The sequence below is a fragment of the Sus scrofa genome, chromosome 7 (assembly GCF_054392235.1).
Source record: "Sus scrofa isolate SSC_HxYL_T2T_F1_AM1 chromosome 7, Sscrofa_HxYL_maternal_Yorkshire_Landrace_v2.0, whole genome shotgun sequence".
NCBI lineage: Eukaryota > Metazoa > Chordata > Mammalia > Artiodactyla > Suidae > Sus > Sus scrofa.
This window is the reverse complement of record NC_139389.1, coordinates 96,086,921-96,109,948: the sequence shown is the minus strand read 5'-3', so window position 1 is coordinate 96,109,948 and position 23,028 is coordinate 96,086,921. Positions and strand designations below refer to the sequence as shown.

General features: G+C 40.9%; 1 long non-coding RNA gene across 2 annotated transcripts in view; it reads left to right on the top strand.

The window, feature by feature from the left end:
- Window positions 1-23,028, top strand: part of LOC146401787 (uncharacterized) — a 90,759-nt gene that overhangs the window by 38,524 nt on the left and 29,207 nt on the right. For both annotated transcript variants that reach the window (XR_014809308.1, XR_014809309.1), the window contains exon 2: window positions 11,201-11,267. This is a non-coding gene — a long non-coding RNA (uncharacterized LOC146401787). The remainder of the gene's footprint in view (window positions 1-11,200; window positions 11,268-23,028) is intronic.

Below are 23,028 nucleotides of genomic sequence, written 5' to 3'. Positions count from 1 at the left end.
GGGGGGGATGAGGGGAGCACAGTCTTTAAACCCCTGGACAGAGGCCAAGTTTTGGCCACAGTAGGAGTTCCCACTGTGGCCAGCAGTGGATTAAGGTGTAAGTCACAACTGCAGCTCAGATTCAATCCCTGGCCTGGGAACTTCTATATACCAAGGGCATAGCCATTAAAAAAAAAAAAAAATTAAAAGTATACATGGTAAACTAAAGCCAGCCTTATGCTTGGTTGTGAAAAACCAGAAATATTTCCATTAAAGACTGAGTCAAGATCAGGATGTCACCTGTCCCTATCGGTAAATGGTGGGGTTATAATTTGAGCACAGGTTTTTTTTCTGCTTATTGGGGACTATAACCAATAAGAAGAATCCAATGACTATATCGATCAACTTACCAAATTATACTAATGTGTGAAAAAGTGGATTAAAAACCAGTATTATCCATTTTTGGTAAAACAACTCTGAATACTTAGATTTGCATATTTATCTATTGACATATATTGAAATGAATAAGAAAGTCTATAAAGTATATACAACCCTACAACCCGGGCAGCATAATGGGGAAGGACAGATTTGCAAGAGGACATTAATTTGCTACCTTTTTGTAGTTTATAAAGTATTTATATAGTATTTGAGGTCCCTCCCACTTCATACCCCCAAAGGGCATATATTACTTTCATAATCAGGAAAAATAGCAGGTAAATTTCCAATATAGACAAATATATTAAATGAGTCACCTAGAAATATTATAGCAATTATTATTTATGAAAACATTTCTATGGCACAAGTAGAAGCATGCTTTCTCTGCCAATAAAGCCAAAGGGAGCAGTTGTAGTACTATTTTAAAAATTATTCAAATAGTGTCTACTTCTTGGGGGATGCTCTTTGAAAAAAGTGCTTCTTTTATAAAAATATACATTCTCTTTTGGTGACAAGAGTTCTGGAGATTCTTTAAATATTCTTTTCATGGAGGAAAACCCAAAATGAAACGTCGTGGCGGCCCTGGACCTCACCATCCCTTTCTGACCCTTTTGGATTCATTCCCGCCCATCCTAACACTTCCAGGAACACAGGAGCTGCTGGCTGGCAGGTCAGTGTTGCATTGGGCTCACAGTTGTGGTTTATTTGTCCTGCTGTAAATTATTTGAAATAATTGCCAATCCTGGAGAAATGAGAGACTTCACACAGAAATGCCCAAATTTTTTATTTTATTTTATTTTATTTTTTTTGTCTTTTGTCTTATTAGAGCCACACCCATGGCCTACGGAAGTTCCCAGGCTAGGGATCCAATCAGAGCTACAGCTGCTGGCCTATGCCACAGCCACAGCAATGCCAGATCCAAGCCACATCTGCAACCTATACCTCAGCTCACAGCAACGCAAGATCCTTAACCCACTGAGCAAGGCCAGGGATCAAACCCACTAGTCAGATTTGTTAACCACTGAGCCACAACAGGAACTCCACCCAAATCTTCTTGAAAACCTGGGAGCTCTGGTATGGCTGAGCCCACAGACTAAAGCGTGGGGTCCTTGGTCCCCTGCTTGCGGCATCACCCTGGGCAATGGGTTTTGCCACACCACGTGCCTTACAAACCCTTCAAAACCTTACAAAAACTAAAACCTACTTCTAGCCTTCAGGATGTATGGTGCCACATGCATAGAGATTTTTTCACTTTATGAGAAAGCCAAACTTTCTGCCCATATTCCAGTTTCTAATCATCAAATTTTTTACTTGTTTACTGTTTTACCCAAAACAGAGCAAATAACACAGCAGGTGCAGCCTCAAATAATAACCTTTAGGGAGTTCCCATCTTGGCTCAGTGGAAATTAATCTGACTAGTATCCTTGAGGACGCAGGTTCCATCCCTGGCCTTGCTCAATGGGTCAGGGATCCACCGTTGCTGTGAGCTGTGGTGTAGGTTGCAGACGCGGCTCGGATCTGGAGTTGTTTTGACTCTGGCGTAGGTGGGGGCTGCAGCTCCAATTCAATCCCTAGCCTGGGAACTTCCATAAGCTGCCGATGCGGCCCTAAAAGGACCAATAAATAAATAAATAAATAATCACCTTTAGCATCCAGAGAAGGTAACGCTTGCTTTTAAATTAAATAGGGATACCAGGGTTTTCAAATGTGAAAACCCTGAAGCATGTTTTCCAGCCTTTGGTTAACTCAGAACACCGTGCTATGCTGCCACCTTGTGGCTACATGAATACAGCGTCCCAACATCATTTCATGAGGTAATGTTGCCATCTACCGGACTATCCTGAGATTTTAGGATTTAAGATTTAGGATAAAAGATAAAAACAACTATACAACTCAACAGCAAAAAAAAACCCAACTGAAAAAATGGGCAGAAGACCTACATAGACATTTCTCCAAAGAAGACATATGAATGGCCAATGGCCACATGATAAAATGTTCACCATCACTAATTATTAGAGAAATGAAAATCAAAACTACAATGAGGTGCCATCTTACATCAGTCAGAATGGCCATCATTAACAAATCAACAAATAAGTGCTGGAGAGGCTGTGGAGAAAAGGGTACCGTCCTTCACTATTGATTGGAGTGTAAACTGGTACAACCACTATGGAAAACAGTATGGAGGTACCTCAGAAAACTAAACATAGAACTAACATATGACCCAGTAATCCCACTCCTGGGCATACATCTGGACAAAACTTTCATTCAAAAAGATACATGCACCCATATCTTCATCGCAACACTATTCACAATAGCCAAGACAGGGTAAAAAACTAAATTTCCATCCACAGATGAATGGATTAAGATGTAGTATATATACAAAATGGAATACTACTCAGCCATAAAGAACAAAATAATGCCATTTGCAGCAACATGGATGGAACAAGAGACTCTCATACTAAGTGAAGTAAGTCAGAAAGAGAAAGACAAATAGTATATGATATCACTTATATCTGGAATCTAATGTATGGCACAAACGAACCTTTCCACAGAAAATAAACTCGTGGACATGGAGAACAGACTTGTGATTGCCAAAGAGGAGAGGGAGAGAGTGGGATGGACTGGGAGTATGGGGTTAGTTGATGCAAACTATTGCATTTGAAGTGAATAAGAAATGAGGTCCTGCTGTGTAGCACATGAAGCTATATCCAATCACTTGTGATGGAACATGCTGGAAGAGTACATGAGAAAAAGAATGTCTATATATGTGCAACTGGGTCACTTCGCTGTTTAGCAGAAATTGACAGAACATTGCAAATCCACTATAATAAAAAAAATTTTTAAAAGTGATTCTGAATTTTTTAATTAAAAAAAATTAATGAAATACCCATTAAATTGTGCATGTGACTGCTTACAGTGGATAATTTCCTGTTGATAGTTGCCACATTGCTAGTTGGTGCAAGAAACAAAGGCAGATTCTTACTTGAGAAGGTTGCAAAACAGGTCTCTAAGAATGTAAGAGAAGACATTCAGCCATCTGAGATGGTCTGGATTAGTGACTTCCAAATGCTTTCTGCTGGATGCTTTAAAATCAGCTAGGGAGCTTGTGAGAAATCTGTGTCTTGGATTTCAACTTAGAAATATTTGGAATCTGTATTTATGTGAGCTCCTGGGTGACGTGGTGTGCACCCTGATTCATGAACCCCTGTCTGATAAGCCAGCCGTGGTACTAGATTGCATTCATTAATTTATTCTAACATTCTAAAGTTATTGCATGTTTGGGTGCCGTGTGCTGAGCTATGTTTGATTTCAAAGCAAAGAGACCTCTCTGCTTCAAGATGTGCGCTGTGTAATGGGAACTACATGCCTGCAGTTAAATGAAGTAATCTAGTTCCTGCAAGAATGTCCAAAATATAGCAGAAAAGAGAAAATAGCGATCCCCATAAGTTTTCTCCAGTGAAAAGGGAGTTGCTTTTTGGAAGTGTACAAAGATCCAGGTGCTTTGCCAGTAGACCTGTGGGAATGAAGGCCAAATGCCATTCTAGGTAAAGAAAATGAATGCACCGGAGCTCCCATTGTGGTTCAGCAGGTTAAGAACACAACATAGTCTCCATTAGGATGTGGGTTCGATCCCTGACTTGTATCAGTGGGTTAGGATCCGGTGTTGGCACAAGCTGCAGCACAGGCTGCAGACAAGGCTTGGATCCCACGTTGCTGTGGTGTAGGCCGGCAGCTGCAGCTCCAATTCATCCCCTAGCCTGGGAACTGCCATATGCTGCAGGTGTGGCCATAAAAAAAGAAAAGGAAAGAAAATGAACGAATGCACAGAGTGCAAATGCTTGTGGATGCACATTCTTGTTGAGAAAGTATAAGGACTCATTTTGTTGACAGTCCACCTCTTCTAGAAAAATCCTTGGGTTCCTGAGCAGGACTCTTCACGGAAAAGAGGAGAGGAGGTCAAAGGGCAAGGGAGACAAAAGGGAAGTGGTGACGAGGGCAGCCGGTGCCGGATGGGTTACGGAAAGGGCGTAAAATGAAAGCGTCTATGGATGAAGCTTTTTTTTTTTTTTTTTTTTTTTTCTGTAAAATAGACACCAGGAGCACAATTATATGCTCAGGGTGGGTTGGGGTGAGAGATAAAAGTTTGAAGGTGGCTTCTGAAGGGATTTGAAAAAATTCATGAATTTTTAGGTATCAATTTGCAGAGTTGTGCTCAGAACTGAAGAACTTTTCTAGAAGAGGTGGACTCTTAACAAAATGGGTATTGAGCATTGAAAAGAACACTACTCAACACTGGTCCTCACCCAGCTATTAAGAATCTCCATGAAAAAATGAAAACTCTAATTTAATTCTAAAAGATACAGGCACCCCAGTTTTCACTGCAACATTCTTTACAATAGCCAAGGAGTTCACTGGTGGCTCAGTGGGTTAAGGATCAGGCATTGTCACTGCTGTGGCATGGGTTCTATCCCGGGCTTGAGAACTTCTGCCTGCTGCAAACAAAAACAAAAACAAAACAAAAAAAAAACACTATAGTCAAGACATGGAAGCAACCTAAGTGTCCACTGACAGATGAATAGATAAAGAAGATGTGTTACAAACAGACAATGAAATATTAGCGGGCCATTAAAAAGAATGAAATAATGCCATTTGCTGAAATGTGGTTGGACTTAGAGATTATCATACTAAGTTAAATATGTCAGACAAAGATAAATATTATATGATATAAGTTATATGCAGAATCTGAAAAATAACACAGGTGAATCTATATACCAAACAGAAACAGACTCATAGACTTCAAAAACAAACTCATGGTTACCAAACGGGAAAGGGAGGAGAAATGAATTAGGAGTTTGAGATTAATAGATACGAACTACTATATATAAAATAAATAAGCAACAAGGATTTGTTTTATATCATAGGGACCTATATTCAATATCTTGTAATAACCTATAATGGAAAATAATCTGAAAAAAACATATGTATGACTAAATTGCTTTAACGTATACCTGAAAATAATACAATATGGTAAATCAACTATTCTTCAATTAAAAAAATAAAAGAATCTCCATGTCTTGGCCTCCATTTAATCACCTGAAAAGTGTAGTCTGGAACAAAACGCTTTCTTGGTTCCCACTCAGCTCCAGCAGAGTCTAGATCTGAAATTGCTCAGTCTCATGTGCAGTCAGAGCTAGCCCTGTCTCTTCCCTCTTCCTGAGATAATGACTCTGTGCCTGATCACCCTATGTAATTCAACTCTTTGAGTTAGGGAGGCTATTATGATCCCATCTATAGATGAAGAAACCAAAATGCGGAAAGCTTGAGAAAATTGCCGGAGTTCCCGTTGTAGCTCAGTGTCTAATGAATCTGACTAGGAACCATGAGGTTGCAGGTTTAATCCCTGGCCTTGCTCAGTGGTTTAAGGATCTGGCATTGCCTTGAGCTGTGGTGTAGGTCACAGATGTGGCTCAGATCCCACGATGCTGTGGCTCTGGCATAGGCCAGCAGCTACAGCTCCAATTCGACCCCTAGCCTGGGAACCTCCATATGCCATGGATGCAACCCTAGAAAAGACAAAAGGACAAAAAAAAAAAAAAAAGGAAAGAAAGGAAAACAAGAAAGAAAGAAAATTGCCAAAGAACACATAGTTAAGGAGTTCCCGTCATGGCTCAGTGGCTAATGAATCCAACTAGGAACCATGAGGTTTTGGGTTTAATCTCTGGCCTTGCTCAGTGGGTTAAGGATCTGGCATTGCCTTGAGCTGTGGTGTAGGTCACAGACGTGGCTCAGATCCCATGATGATGTGGCTCTGGAATAGGCCGGCAGCTACAGCTTCGATTAGACCCCTAGCCTGGGAACCTCCATATGCCACGGAAGCGGCCCTAGAAAAGGCAAAAAGACAAAAAAAAAAAAAGTTAATAAATGGTAAAGCAAGGTTCTGAACCCAAATAGTCTATACTTCATTGTATAGATTCTCAACCGTTGGTCTATGCTATTTCCCTCCAAAGATGATGGAAGAAGCCAAAGGAACTGTTCAGAAGATCATTTAAGAATTTGTGAGTTTCAGACAGTTTGGAGTTGTTTTTCCTCTAAATCCTACAACCTCAAGCCATGGTCTCAGAAAAGCTTCAAGCTAAGATCCCCATATCTCTGAAGAATTAAGCCAGAAGAATTTGGTGAATGATTTCATTCTTTCCCATAATCGACACCAATGTCCTTGGATCTATTAGCATTTCTGGAGTCCTATAGCTGGAAATATAACAGTGAGCCCACCTCTGCCTCTGCCACCATGTAAAACCTTGCCTGTTATATCTCCTTCATAGGTGTGGCTACAAGTTTCTTAATGGATCCGTTGATTGAATAATTCTTAGTTTCTTGGTGGATTCTCCTTCTCTGCTTCACCCCAAACCAGATTACTTTGAGGAGTGACCAAGGCAAAATACAAGCATTCAGAGAGATCCCTTGGCATCACTCATGATCAAGCCAAAGCCCTCAGCTAGAAGGCTTCCCAGCTCCTCCAAAATACATGATTAATTGACTAAACAACCATTTCATCTAACTGAGTAATAGTTGTCCCTGTGGATGAAATTACAAGAGCCCCACTGTCCCTTCTGGCAGGAATTTCACCCACTCCATCTTTGCCTGGAGAAGATTGCTGCATCTTTGAATGCCAACTTCTACATTAAGTCTTTAGAGACACTCAGAACCAATCGAATCTTCTCTGTTGAGGCCCTGTATCACTTACCTGTAAACATCCATTATGATGCTTATCACTATTTGTGTCTGTGTCTTCTTTCTATTTATGAACAGGGTTTCATTTTCACAGAAGCATGAGGCAGGGCTGGGACAGTATCAGTCCTCAGGCTGGCTGCCAAGTGCCTCTAAAGTGTACCTACCTCCCACTTCTGCACACTCAGCTAGATCAATATCGTCTAGAATCTGGTCCTCAGCCACACAGATTTGGGAACTCAATTCTCTAAGTACTCCAGACCATGCAGCCTTTAGGGAAGCTTTCTCACACCAACTTCACCAAACTATAAAAATTTCACTGAATGGCAAGTTGTCACTTTACAATAAATAGTATTTGGCATGCTCAAATATTGAGAGAGTGAGAAGTCTAATAGAATTGAGGAGAGTGATGGGGGATATTATTTACATGAACAAAAATAATTACCAGCATCAGCCTATGCTGCTCAAATGATCCACATCCACATAAAGGTTTTATCTGCAAAGGCAGAAAAGACAATTTTAGGGGCAGAGTTAAGGCATCAGTATCAGTGTACTTCTGTTCTGTGTTGGCCATCTTCCTTCTGTCCAAGCATTCTTTCCCAAACAGAGGATAACTACAATTGATTAGAGCTTCACTATCTATATTATAATCATTCCCCTTTACTACCCTATCATGCTGAAACCATCGAATTTTCTCAAACTCTTGAGCCACATGATAATTATCCATCTCTTGGCTTTCTTCCATATCTCATGCAAATCCCATCCATTGTGTGAGGATGTGACTAGTGTAACTCTCAAAAGGAGCCCTAAGGTGTGGTCTACACTTTGTAAGTCTCCCTAAGACCACACAGTGCCTAGTGCCTTTTTTGGTTCATACAGAGTGCCTAGCTCAGCATATGTTCTCCATAAATATTTTAATTTACTTGAATGTGTCATGAGGTAACCTTGTCAAAAACTGCATGAATTTGAGGAATGTTTTTGCCCCTACTAGATTGGCCCTATGCTAAATGATAATTCTAATTTGTCATTTAGTTGTTATCTCAAAGAAAAAAAAAAAAAAAAGACAACTGCTGACATTTTCAAATGAGGAAAGAAATCACAGTGATTGTGCTGGGTAGGTGTCATCATTATGGAATCAGTCATTTTAAGACGGTGGTTCTCAGAGTTCCTGCTGTGGCTCAGTGGGATGGGTGGCAGCCCCAGAACGCAGGTTCATGCCCTGGCTGGCACAGTGGGTTACAGGATCCAGCAGTGCCATAGCTGCAGTGTAGCTCACAACTGTGGCTTGGATCTGATCCCTGACCTGGGAACTCCATAAGCCATGGGGCAGCCAAAAAAAAAAAAAAAAAAAAAAAAAAAAAAGGCAATGTTTCCCAGAAAAGCATTAAAGATATTAACCGGGAACTTGCTAGAAATGTAAACCTTTAAGTTCCTCCTCTGACCCATTAAATCAGAATCTGTGTCTTTAAGGAGTCCTCTTGCTGAAGGAATGACCGCTGTCCTGATTTGTTCAGGACCTCACCTCACCTGCTGATAAGCAGGAACCTTAAATCTCCTACGCACTGAGCCTGATAGCATGTCAGATGATCAGTAACCTTCAACAAGGCGGTTCCTGCGATTTGCCAATCAGTTGACCTGTGTCCAGTACCCTTTGGTATGAAAGGATTACATTAAATTAAAACATCTGGTTGACGTTGTAAATAAAGACAACCTGATAGTCACACACTGAGAAGTATCTCCGGACAAAATAGCATTTGAACGACTACATCATTAAGACCAAGGCTGTTTGTCAGTTATGAATACTAGTCATTAAAACATCCAAGGAGTTCCCATTGTGGCTCAGAGGAAACAAATCTGACTAGTACCCATGAGGATCTGGGTTCAGTCTCTGGCCTCGCTCCATAGGTTAAGGATCTGGTGTTACCGTGAGCTGCCGCGTAGGTCGCAGACAAGGCTCAGATCTGGCATTGCTGTGTGTGGTGTAAGCCAGCAGCTGAGGCCCCAATTCAACCCCTAGCCTGGGAACTTCCATACGCCACAAGTGTAACCCTAAAAAAAAAAAATCTAAAATGAGGAGAAAGGCAAAATATCATGAAAGCTTCATAATGATGTTAATTATCGTAGGGATAGATACAAGAATCTATCTGTGGTTGGGCCTGGGCAGAACAATTAAGAAAACATACTCGGGAGTTCTCGTTGTGAATCTGACTTGGAACCAAGAGGTTGCAGGTTCGATCCCTGGCCTCGATCAGTGAGTTAAGGATCCAGCGATGCGGTGAGCTGTAGTGTAGGTCGCAGACATGGCTTGGATCTGGGGTTGCTGTGCCTCTGGTGTAGGCCGGCCGCTACAGCTCCGATCAGACCCCTAGCCTGGAGACCTCCATATGCCACGGGTACAGCCCTGAAAAGACAAAAAAAAAAGAGAACATACTCTAGGAGTCCTCTTGTGGTGCACCCTTCCTTCCCACTCTCCAATTTCCCTTCTCTCCATATTTCCTGCCATCATCAAAGACATTTGACACCTGTCTTCCCATGTTCTTGAAATATAGCCACTAAGAAACCCTGGAGTAACCCACAATTGATCCCAGCACTCCATGAGGTGTCATTTCTGTGAATGGTGCCACTGGAATATTGGAATTGTGCAGTTTGCAATCTATACAGGCACATGTGGTGCCCTTCCTAAAACAAGCATCTGGAATGAGATCTTAAACTCTAGCCTGGGTCCATCTGTCCAGTCCCAAACCTCTAAGTATCTTGCTTTCCCCAAACTGATAAAGTCTAGGGCTGTGTAAAGACCTGGTCTTAGAACAGGTATTTAATCTGCAAAATTAATCAGGAACGTGACCTCTATCCATTTCCCCATTGCTTCTCACACTTGGCTGGTTTTATTGCTCAACTTAGTTTTTTGACATCTAGCCCTTTGATTGAAGACTTAGTTGACCTTTGACATCTCCATCCTCTGAAAGATACAATCTCTGTTTCTCATCTCCTCACTCTGTAGTCTCTAATCTGCACGTCATTGGCCCTATGTGTACCCAAGTGGTCTTTTAGAAAAGGAACGGAGTACAGAATATAAGGAACCTAGGCAAACCGCTAATCCAGAGACCACTCTCTGCCCCCAGGAGATCAGATAGGCCCACACTTCACGATCCTGGAAAGGTTGACACAACTCAATGTCTCTGGTACAATCTTAACTTAGGAACCTTTAAAAAGTCCTCAGAACAGATATAGCTACTGTCTATAGCAGAACAGAGATGCTCCAAGAACATTTTTTGCGTCTCCAACACTAAGAGCACAGGACATCCAAATATCCAAAATGACTCTGTGGGAAAAAAAATCCTGAAATGGGGGTTATGGACTCTGGGGAGACCACTAAGGATGCACCAGTAAAGAATACAGGTCGTGAACCCCCACCCAGTAGACCTGTTTATAGAGTCCCCCACCAGGGCACACACCTAGGACACACTGGGCTAGATTGCACCACGGACAGAACATGAACTTTCCTAGATGCCGTTACCATAGGGGATGTCCCCGTCAATTTACTCAAGTCCCACACTGAGACCACTCCTCCTTAGCACAAGGGCATTTAGCATTCCCCATGTGCTCAGCTTTATTAAGAGTGCTGGCTGGAATTCCCGTAGTGGCTTAGCAGAAACAACCTGAGTAGTATCAATGAGGATGCAGTTTGATCCCTGGCCTCGCTCAAAGGGTTAAGGATCTGGCGTTGCCCAGCTCAGGGGGTTAAGGATCCACTGTTGCCATGAGCTGTGGTGTAGGTCACAGACGCGGCTCAGATCCCATGTTGCTGTGGCTGTGGGGTAGGCCAGCATCTACAGCTCTGATATGACCCCTAGCCTGGGAACTTCCACATGCCATAGGTGTGGCCCTAAATTAAAAAAAAAAAAAAAAAAAAAAAGGAGTGCTGGCTTATATCTCCATTTATCCTCTATGGTCTCCCAATAAAGTAAGAGTTTGGATAGGAGCACCGTGCCCTCCCAAAAGGACAGCCCCTTCTACTTTCTCTCCTCCTAACCTGAACTTATTGGACACCCTACAGAATCAGCTCACCTGTGCCCCTCAAGAACCTCGCTGGAAACCCTTCTGCCAAGCTCATCTCCTGATTGGTGAGTCAAAGGATATTTTTCTATTTCTTTTTTTTTTTTTTTTTTTTTTTGTCTTTTTGCCATTTCTAGGGCCGCTCCTGTGGCATATGGAGATTCCCAGGCTAGGGGTCGCCGAATCGGAGCTGCAGCCCCTGGCCTACGCCAGAGCCACAGCAACGCGGGATCCGAGCCGCGTCTGCAACCTACACCACAGCTCACGGCAACGCCGGATCGTTAACCCACTGAGCAAGGGCAGGGACTGAACCCGCAACCTCATGGTTCCTAGTCGGATTCGTTAACCACTGTGCCACGACGGGAACTCCCTATTTTTCTATTTCTATCACTCTTAATTTTGCTTTGTTTGCTTTCATTTCTTCAGTTTTTAAAATTACATGTGTACAGGATTTACACACATAGAGTCGTATGTATTTTTACCCATGCATAGATCAGTCTGTATCAATCAATACCTACACAGAAAAGATACAGAACTATTCCAACATCCCAAGGAATTCTCTTGTTCTGCCCTGTTGCATTCAGACTCTGTCCCCACCCCTAGCCCCAGGCAACCATTGATCAATTTTGTATTCTTATATTTTTCCCTTTTCCAGAATGTCATATAAATGGAACCATATGTAACCTTTGGAGACAAGGTTATTTCCCTTAGCACAGAGGTTCTCAGTCAGGAACATTTGGCAATGTCTGCACATATTTTTAGTTGTTATACCTTCAGGAGCAGGGGTGTCACTGTCATCTAGTGGATAGAGGCAGGAATGTGGCTAAATTACTACAATGCATAGGACAACCCCAAGAAAAATTATCCAGTTCCCCAAAGTCAGAAACCCAGTTGTTGAGAAATCTTGACTTAGCATAGTGTGCTTGAGAGTAATTCTTATTGTTGCAGGTATCAATGCTTTATTCTCTTTTCCTGCTGAGTAGCAAAAAAAATTTTTTTTCATTGTATGGATGTAACACAGATTGTTTATAATTCTACCCCCTAAAAGATTCTTATGTTTTATCTAGGAACTGGTAATTAGGATAATGCCACTGGAGTTCCCATCGTGGCTCAGTAGTTAAAGAATGAGGAACCATGAGGTTGTGGGTTCCATCCCTGGCCTTACTCAGTGGGTTAAGGATCCGGCATTGCCATGAGCTGTGGTGTAGGTCACAGACACAGCTCAGATCCCGCGTTGCTGTGGCTCTGACAGCTACAGCTGCGATTAGACCCCTAGCCTGGGAACCTCTATGAGCAGCAGGTGTGGCCCTAAAAAAGACCAAAAAAAAAAAAAAAAGAATAATACTGCTATAAATATTCCTGTACAGAGTTTGAAAGAATATAAGTTTTATTTATCTATGATACATACCAAGAAGAAGTGGGATTCCTGGGTCACATGGTAATTGTATGTTAACTATTTTGAAATTGACAACAGAGTTCCAGAGTGGCTATACAAATTTGCATTTCTATCAGCAATACTGTGAGTTTTTCTTTCTCTGCCCTCTCAACAGCACCTTCACCACATTTCATTTTATGACAGCACTGACTGCAGATTCAGAAATAGAACATTACTAGCACCCCAGTTCCCTGCTAGGGGCCTCGTCCTAAGAGCACCCGCCACCTAAATGCCAACACCATCCCATCTTCTACCAGCAGAAATTCAATTAAAAGTTTTTGAAATTTATATAGTTAAAATCACAAAACAAGAGTTCCTCTTGGGGCTCAGTGTCAAGGAACCTGGCTAGTATCCATGAGGACTTGGGTTCGATCCCTGGCCGAGTTCAGTGGGTTAAGAATCCATCGTTGCCGTAAGCTGTGGTGTCGGTCGAAGATGTGGCTCAGATCTAGCATTTCTGTGGCTGTGGTGTAGGGTGGCAGCTTCAGCTCCAATTCATCCCCTAGCCTAGGAATTTCCATATGCCTTGGGTGCAGCCCTAAAATAAATAAATAAATAAATAAATACATAAAATCGCAAAACACAGAACCCCTATTATTGCGTGTAGCTGTAATTATTTATACTCATCGTTGCCCCTTTGTACCCCTCAGGGTGAATATACCTTTTCTAATTTTACATTCTATTCTGCATGAATGTTTGTCTTTCTTTTAATTGAGGTTTAGTTTAGATTCAGTGAAATGCACCCATTTTAATGTACAATCCAATGAGTTATGACAAATATGTATATACCTATGTGAATGCCAGAAATATCAAGATGTAAGACATCTCATTAAATATTACACTAAAATAGTACTCTAAACATTCCCTCATTTGCCTTTGCTTCATTCCTCTCAGACACCCCCAGGCCCACATGCACACTGGTCCACCTTCTGTCGCAATAACTTAGTTTGGCCTTTTCTAGATGTTCATGTAAATGGAAACATACAATACATGCACTTTTGTGTCTAACTGTTCTGGCTCAGCATAGTGTTTTAAGGTTCATCTAAATTGTTGCATGTCTCAGTATTCTGTGTTCTTTATTGTTGAACCACATTCCAATATACGAATATATCACAATTTTTAATCTATGCACTTGTTGGACATTTTTGGGTTATTTTGAATAAAGCTGCATATATGCATTTTCCTTGGGGTAAATAAATAGGTACAAGATGACTAGCTCATATGTCAGGTAGCTTTGTAAACTGCCAAAGTGATTTCCAAATTGGTTGCACCATTTTCCATTCCCAGAACTAATAAATAAGAGTTCTGGAGTTCCCGTCGTGGCTCAACAGAAACGAATCTGACTAGTATCCATGAGGATGCAGGTTTGATCCCTGGCCTCACTCAGTGGGTTAAGAACCCGGTATTGCCGTGAGCTGTGGTGTAGGTCAGAAGAGGCTCAGATCCCGTATTGCTGTGGCTGTGGCACAGGCCAGCAGCTACACCTCCAATTCGACACGTAGCCTGGGAACCTTCATATGCTGCAAGTGCGGCCCTAAAAAGATAAAAGATTTAAAAAAAAAAAAAAAAAAAAAAAAAGAGTGCTAGTTCTAGTTGCTTCAACATCCTCACCAACAATTTTTGGTAAGACTTTTTTTTTTTTAGAAGTCCAACGTGCTATCCACTGTGCAACAGAAAAAAGATTTTTTTTTTTTTTTAGCCATGCTGGTTGGTATATGGTGGTATCTCACTGTGGTTTCTGTTTGATGGTTAGAGCATTCTACATATTGTCAAATACTACTTAGCCATAAAAAAGAATGAAATTTTGCCATTTGCAGCAACATGAATGGACATGGAGGGCATTATGCTAAGTGAAATAAGTCTGACAAAGACAAATACTGTATGATGTAACTTAAATGTGGAATCTAAAAATATCACAAATTTGTGACTATAACAACCAAAAAAGAAGCAGATTCAGAAATACAGAGAACAAACTAGTGGGTACCCGTGGGGAGAGGGGCAGGGGCAATATACATGTTGGTGTGGGGAAGGTACAAATCACTGAGTGAAAGACAGGCTCCAGGATATATTGTACAACATGGGGAAAAGAGCCAATATTTTGTAATATCTGTAAGAGGAATGTAACCTTTAAAAATTGAAAAAGAGAGTTCCCGTTGTGGCTCAGCAGAAACGAATCTGACTAGGATCCATGAGGTCGCAGGTTTGACTGCAGGCCTTGCTCAGTGGGTCAAGGATCCACATTGCCATGAGCTATGCTGTAGGTTGCAGACATGGCTCAGATCTGGCTGTGGTATAGGCCAGCAGCTATAGCTCTGATTAGATCCCCAGCCTGGGAACTTCCCTATGTCGCGGGTGTGACCCTAAAAAGGCAATAAATAAATAATAAAAAATAAAAATTGTATAAAAATAAAACTTTTTTTTTTTTTTTTTTTTGTCTTTTTAGCTATTTCTTGGGCCACTCCCACGGCATATGGAGGTTCCCAGGCTAGGGGTCAAATCGGAGCTGTAGTCCCCGGCCTACGCCAGAGCCACAGCAACGCGGGATCCCAGCCGTGTCTGCAACCTACACCACAGCTCACGGCAACGCCGGATCGTTAACCCACTGAGCAAGGGCAGGGACCGAATCCGCAACCTCATGGTTCCTAGTCGGATTCATTAACCACTGCGCCACGACGGGAACTCCTAAAAATAAAACTTTTTTAAAAGCAATAAAAAATGTCTATAGACATTGAATTCTTCAAGTCTTATCCTCATTAGTTTCCGTCTGCTTGTTCTATCAATTATTGAGAGAGGAGTGTTTAAATCTCCAATTGCAGTTGAAGCATTTTATAATCCTGTGCTTACTTTTCAAGTGTGCTGGTGGACCTGCTTCTCTGGGCTGTTTCTTCAGAGGTCTGTTTTCCTCCTTCCCCTTCCCCACACCCGTGACGAGACAAAAAGGCAAGAGGGAGTTGGAATAGGAGACATTATTTTCTCCATCTCAAGTAAGACGAGACTCTGATAAATTTCTTCACCTGGGAGATACAGCTCTACTAGAGTGCTCCTTGGGCATATTTCACAATGGTGACTCTTCTCTTTTTCCTCGCAGAGGCACAGAGGGGACTTCCATGGCTCTTTACTGTGACAATCTGGTGGGGTTGCCGGAGGTAAATCTTAGGGTGTCCTCCAAGCCTGCAGCCGCAAGGAATTCCCTTGCACTAGTCCACACTGTCTCCAGACATTCATCCACATTCTCTTTCAGTTTTCCTACCAGTTCACAGCTCTAGCAGCTTCTGCTCCAGATAAGTGTATCTCAACTGTGACTCTTGGGGTGTGCCTTCCTCCCCAGTATTGGGGGTGGCCGTTGGTCGTTTAACCTCAGTTCTCTGATGAGTCCAAAAAAAGTCATTGATTCAGAGTTTGTTGAGCTTTTTGTGTTTTTCAGAGTTTGTTGAGCTTTTTGTGTTTTAAGAATGAGAGTGACTTCTGCCTAGCTCTTTACGTGTCAGAGCGGCAACCAGAATTTATTTTTGTTCAAATCAAAATACTTTCTAAATTCCCTTTCATTTTTCTTCCGTTTCAGGATTTACGAAGAAGTATGTAGTTTAGTATTCAAATATATGGGACTTTTTCAGAATTTTTTTTTTTTTGGTAATTGAATTCTAATTAAATTCCGCTGTGATCAAATAGCGTACTTTATAGATCTTACCCCCTCTAAATATATTGAGACTTATTTAACGGCACAGAGTGTTGGTATGTCATGGTGTATGGTCCATGTGCACATTTTTATTTATTTATTTATTTATCTATCTATTTGTTTATTTATTTTTTGTCTTTTTGTCTTTTTCCAGGGCTGCACCCATGGCATATGGAGGTTCCCAGACTAGGGGTCTAATAGGAGCTATAGCCACCAGCCTATGCCACAGCCACAGCAACTAGAGATCTGAGCTGCATCTGTGACCTACACCACAGCTCACGGCAAAACACCAGATCCTTAACCCACTGAGCAACGCCAGGGATCAAACCCACAACCTCATGGTTCCTAGTTGGATTCATTAACCACTGAGCCACGACAGGAACTCCATAGGCACATTTTTTAAAAACTGAGTTCTCGGAGTTCCCGTCGTGGTGCAGTGGTTAACGAATCCGACTAGGAACCATGAGGTTGTGGGTTTGGTCCCTGCCCTTGCTCAGTGGGTTAACGATCCGGCGTTGCCTTGAGCTGTGGTGTAGGTTGCAGACGTGGCTCGGATCCCGCGTTGCTCTGGCTCTGGCATAGGCCGGAGACTACAGCTCCGATTCAACCCCTAGCCTGGGAACCTCCATATGCCGCAGAGCGGCCCAAGAAATAGCAAAAAGACAAAAAAAAAAAAAAAAAAAAAAACTGAGTTCTCTTGGGTTGCAGTGTGTTAAGGATCTGGTGTTGTCATTACAGCAGCTTGGGTTGCTGTTTTGGTGCAGGTTCGATCCCTGGCCCACGAACTTCTGCATGCCACAGGCACAGTCAAAAGAAAAAAAAAGTGAATTCTGATTTTTTATTTTTTTGCCACACCCACAGCATATGGAAGTTCTTAGGGATCGAATCTGCACCATAGCAATGATCCAGGTTGCTGCAATGACAACTCTGAATCCACTGCACCCCAAAGACCTCCAGAATTCTGCTACTTTTTGATTGGAATGTTTTATAAATTAGGTCAGCTAGGTCAGGTTGGTTGACACATCTTCTGGATTCTTAGTGATTTTTTTTCCTATCTGTCTATCACTTTTTGCTTCATATAGTTTGAAACTCCTTTATTAAGTGCAAAAATACTTAGGTTTGTTAAACCTTCTTGATAACTTGAACTCTTTATCATTATAAAATGACTTTCTTTATCCCTGGCAATATCTTTGTTGTGAAATCTATTTTATCTTCTATTAATATAGCCATTTCATCATTATGTTGAACAGATTTGGCATAGATTATCTTTTCCCATCATTTTAACTGATTTATTTCTTTCTAATTAAATGTGTTCCTTATAGCATTATATTAGATACATGCCACATATCTTTTACGCTTTTGTCTATTTTTAAAATCTTTTCTTCCTTTCTGTCTCTCAATCTTGCTATTTTGCACTGACCTGTCTCCAGTTTACTAATCACCTGCCTCACTATGTCTAACCTTCTATTAAAACTATAAATTAATTTCTTGCTGTCAGCTATAGCATTTTTCCATTCTAGAATTTTAATTTAAACACTCATTTTCTGGTGAAATTATCCATCTTTATCTCCATTTTAAACAGAATTTTAATCATAGTCAAAAATTTTAAGTAAATTATCTCACTCTCTTTTAAGTTTGCTTCTATGGTCTTTCAAAAAAAAATGTGTTTTGGTCAATTGGTCCTTCTGGGTTTTAAGTCTCCTTGTAATTTTGAAAGGATCCCTGATCGTGTAGATGATGCAGAACAGAGGCTGCATATGACATCCTCTTCCTCTGACAAGGGTTAGATTTTTTTCTGGGGAGGCAGTAGGGACAGTAGATCATGGCAGTTTGGTTGATGTTTGATTTTACTTTTTGGGATGAAGATCTTTCAGTCTTGTGGCCATTCCTCAGCCACAGTTCTGTCTTCTAGGGTGTGGTCTTTATTCCAAGTTAGTGGCCTCTCTTCCTAGTTCACAGCCCTTTTGGACTATCAGCTGAAATCTAGGCTGTGTTCTAAATCCCCTCCAAACATCAGGAATTGAACTGCAACCATAGTCCCCCCAACAGCATGAAGCTACTGCAACCTCTGCTGTTCCATTTGGCCTCCCAGTTGCTTAGTCTGCTGGACTTCTGGACTCTTGCTCTGCCATATGACTCTTTCCTTTATGGATATATTGCCCAGATGATTTTCTTCTAAAAGTGAATAATAGTTTCTACATCTTTAGCAATTAAAGGCATAGCTACCCCCTTATATTTAAGGAAAAATTCTCGTGAAATGAGAATAACTTGAAACCTCAGTTTGTTTACTAATTAAGCAGGGAGCATTTAGTATGCGTTATTAATTTATTTCTCCCCAACATCCCAATTACTTATTCCCTTAGATAGTCTCACACATAAATTTATCCATTTCTTCTGATAGCTATAAATTCACAGTTTAAACACTTTTTAGATTAATTTGGAAGCTTTGAGTCTGATTTTAATAATGAAAGCTTTTTTGTTGCTAGGTTAGTTAGACTGATTCTGTGCTTACCTTAGAAGTTTAACACCTTTTAAAAATAAAAATGAAGTAAGCAATTATTTTCATATTTCATATTATTTGTTTTTTCTCTTTATAGCATTTTCTAATGATTTATTTTAATAATCTGCACATTGCTTTGACTTAATGTTAATTTATAATATTAATATTACAATTTGAAAAATGAATTTCTCATAGGAAATCATATTATTCCTCTATCCTTAGATTATTTAATTTGAATATATATATTTTTTTTAAGTTCAGGAAATAAATGCTTTTGGGGGGGCAGGGTCAATACATCATTAATGCTTAATCCTAACAAAATAGCCTGCCATATTTAGTTTAGGAGTCGGCCAATAACTTGATAAAATTAGAAATTTGGGGAGTTTCTCCGTACTTCCCCATTCTCCAGGATTTTGCCCATGAGATCTCAGCTGATGTGTCAACTTAGAATCCTTACTTCTGCATCTTTAATCAGACAACTACTTCCTGCTTGGCCACCGTTTTCCTCCACAGAAAAATTGGAAAATTTCTTCATGGAAGAAGCCAGAAGAAATGAGAAGCATCTTGTGTGTCCTAGAGATCAAAGTCCTGGCTAGTGTCTCTTTAATGAACTCCAGGAGTCGTTTCATTTGGAGTTGTCAGTGGGAGGTTCAGTTCCATCTGAAATCATCTATCTGTCCCAGAGTCAAAAATGTGGGATGCTCAGTTTGATTTATCTGGCAACTTTTTTTTACTGTGTGTAACCTTTTTTTTCCTTCTTTTTAAAAAAGTTTTATTGATACAGTTTGCCAAGACCAGCTCAGCAGGATGGGGCTGAAGAACGGGTGCTATGGAACTTAAGGAAAAAAGTTAACATAAAACAAGACACAGAGACATTTATCTTAAGTAAAAATGGGAACCAGGGGACTCAAGGTCTCAGGGACCATGAGCCCTGCCTCAAGAAACCACACTGCTTTTATTGTGCTCTTGAGGGTGACGTCAAGTGAAAAGGAGGTTGTAGGTGCAGGATATAGGGGTTTTTTTATTATTTTATAAGTTGTTTTATTATTTTATGGATCTTTTTGTTGTTGTTGTTGTTGTTGTTGTTGTTGTTATTGTTGCTATTTCTTGGGCCGCTCCCGAGGCATATGGAGGTTCCCAGGCTAGGGGTTGAATCGGAGCTGTAGCCACCGGCCTACACCAGAGCCACAGCAACGCGGGATCCCAGCCGCGTCTGCAACCTACACCACAGCTCACGGCAACGCCGGATCGTTAACCCACTGAGCAAGGGCAGGGACCGAACCCGCAACCTCATGGTTCCTAGTCGGATTCGTTAACCACTGCGCCACGACGGGAACTCCTGTTTTATTATTTTAAAAGTCACTTAGCTGGTAGATGGTTAAACTTTTACTCTAAACTTTAGGCATTTAAGAATCATTAGCATTTGAGTTAGCTATCTCTGCATAGCATTTCAGAGAATCCTCACTGGGCTTCCACAAACTGGCATGCTTATTTGCGGCAACCCTGTGTGCCTAGTTTTGCACCTTGGTTCTCTTTGCTAATGCATATTCTGCTAACGACCACTCATAAACCACTTGGCCAGGAGGTTCCTCTTTCTCTTATTCTTTAGAGGACATAACATGCTTGTGCAAATGGCGTGCCAATCTGCACAGGTCCGGTGTGCCTAGATCAATGTATTATGTCCTCATTCAGCTGACCCCGCAAATAACCCTTGCCTTTAGGTCTTTGTTCTTAAATCATTTACCATCACTGTGACTGTTTCTCAAGCAGGAAGACGGGACAAAGGAAGGACAAGATGGAGTTTTCAGCAAAGAGGCTAAGAAAATATTATAAAAACATGTCTCGCAACAATAGTTGATTTTTTTACCTGACAATTTAAAGTATCCTCTATTAGAATCTGTTTCTTTAAAACTCTATTTTGCTATACATCCGTCCAAAGGCCATGATATTTTGAGACTCATTTATAAAAATACATGTAAAATCATCTTTTCTCCTTACATTTCAAAGTTCTATTTAACTGTCACTGCCAGATATTTGATCTTTTAGGTGACTTGGAGTCACACATGTTTTCACTTAATAACCCGAAATTTTTAAGAAGTCAGAAAAAGAACAAAAACTGTCACATGGTTTAGTGAAACATATGAGATCAGAGTCAGAGAAGGTTAATAATTCACACTTTTCTTATAGTTTCACCATTTGTGAAATGGGAAAAATAATTACCCTCCGTCTGCATTGTTCTTAAGGTACATATGCTAAGATGTTTGTAGTAGCATTGTCTATAGGGGCAAAAATGTTAAAACAAAGTAAATGTCTTTACTTTGTTAATAAGGCTATGGCTGAAAATGTTTTTGTTTTGTTTTGTGTCTTTTTGCCATTTCTTGGGCCGCTCCCATGGCATATGGAGGTTCCCAGGCAAGGAGTCGAATTGGAGCTGTAGCTGCTGGCCTACGCCAGAGCCACAGCAATGCGGGATCCGAGCTGTGTCTGTGACCTACACCACAGCTCACGGCAACACCGGATCCTTAACCCACTGAGCAAGGGCAGGGATCGAACCCGCGACCTCATGGTTCCTAGTCAGATTTGTTAACCACTGCGCCACGATGGGAACTCCAATGGCTGAAAAAAATTATGGTATATCCACATGAAGAACCAGCATGCTGCCATTAAAAAGAGTACCTACTTGGAGAAGAGACTTGTGGTTGCCTGATGGGAGGGGGAGGGAGTGGGAGGGATCGGGAGCTTGGGCTTATCAGACACAACCTAGAATAGATTTACAAGGAGATCCCGCTGAATATCATTGAGAACTATGTCTAGATACTCATGTTGCAACAGAAGAAATGGTGGGGGAAAAACTGTAATTGTAATGTATACATGTAAGGATAACCTGACCCCCTTGCTGTACAGTGGGAAAATAAAATAATAAAAATAAAATAAAATAAAATTAAATTAAAAAAAAAAAAAAAAAGAGTACCTATAGAAGTTAAGGATCTGGCATTGTCACTGCAGTGGCATGGGTCCCTGCTATGCTGAGGGTTTGATTCTTGGCCCAGGAACTTCCACATGCTTCAGCTGTGCCCCTTTCCCCCAAAAAAGTGAAGGAAAGTCTGAAATGGGATTTTTGATCCAGATTGTGATAGATTTAATAATCCTGAATTAACCTCAAATCACTACCTGTAATAGAGAAAATTTGGAATATGCAAAGGAAGCTACTCAAATCACCACAATAACCCTAAGTGGAAACTATCACTCTTAAAGTATTAACGTCTATTCCTTTTCTACTGTAAAACTCCGTAAGTATACATCCTGCCTTCTTCCAACTCTTCAAAACCAATTGTTGAACTAAAGTAGTTTCTCTTATATTTACTATAGATTGGGGGGAAAAAAATCAGTAAGATCCCTTTTTGGCACTACTTTTTTTTTTTTTCTTTTTCTTTTTTAGGGCCACACCTGAGGCATGTGGAAGATCCTGGGCTGAGGGTCAAATCAGAACTACAGCCTCCAGCCTATGCCACAGCCACTGCAAAGCCAGATCCGAGCTGCTTCTGAGAGCTACACCACAGCTCATGGCAACACAGGACCCTTAACCTGCTGAGTGAGACCAGGGATCAAAGCCACATTCTCACAGACACTAGTTGGATTTGCTTTTGCTGCGCCACAACAGGAAATCCCAGAGGTACAATATTTTTGAAGTCTGGGAGACATGTGTGTGTTTGTATGCATGTGAGGTAAGGGAAAGATCATACCTCTATTATTTCTAGAAATCACCTTTGACCATATGAATCATGTGAAATATTTTTCAACCTCACAGCTAGGAAAAATGTATTGTCTTAGAAATGGATACACTTCTTAGTAGGCGATAGCTTAAGTCATGTGAAATATTTGATGTTAAAAAGATGTCCTCAACCAAGAAAAATTGGGGTGGAAGTACTGTTTGAGACACTCTGGACACTAACACTCTGGGGAATGTCTGTAACATACAGTACGTTCTATAAGATGCTGACATGAGTTTTGATTTGAAGGAAGGAGCAGGTCAAACAATGCCACAGGCTATAAACCATAGTTTCTAAAGGCATCAGTGCTCTAAAGTGATCTGATGGATTACACTGCTCAATGATCTAATTGATTTCATGCCAACTCATTGATCTTTGTGATCAGAAACCATTCAGGTTAGTCTGATCTAAGCTAGAAATTTAAAATAGATTAACGTGTCACTTAAAC